Here is a 317-nt window from a genome sequence, read left to right as displayed (position 1 = left end):
AAAATTTAAGTGCAGTGAACTTTATGTAAAGTTGATAGTTGAGAATCATTAAATAATTTGACTAATTTGATTAAATTTTTATCTAACGACTCTCAGTTACTTCACGTGAAGTTGACTGCACTTAAATTTCCACCATAAATAATAGATTCTCTAAGTCAAATATATTTAATTTTTTAAAAATACTTGCCCATCGTCGTAAAATCTCTGATTTTTATATTTTCTAGAATTTATTAATAAATGATCATTATTATCACTATATATATAGAAAAATAGTTTAAGAAACATAGAATTAATCTGATAAGTAGCTTTAAAATAAT

The sequence above is a fragment of the Arachis ipaensis genome, chromosome B10 (genome assembly GCF_000816755.2).
Source record: "Arachis ipaensis cultivar K30076 chromosome B10, Araip1.1, whole genome shotgun sequence".
In the NCBI taxonomy this organism is placed as follows: Eukaryota; Viridiplantae; Streptophyta; class Magnoliopsida; order Fabales; family Fabaceae; genus Arachis; species Arachis ipaensis.
Note: the sequence above shows the minus strand (reverse complement) of the source record.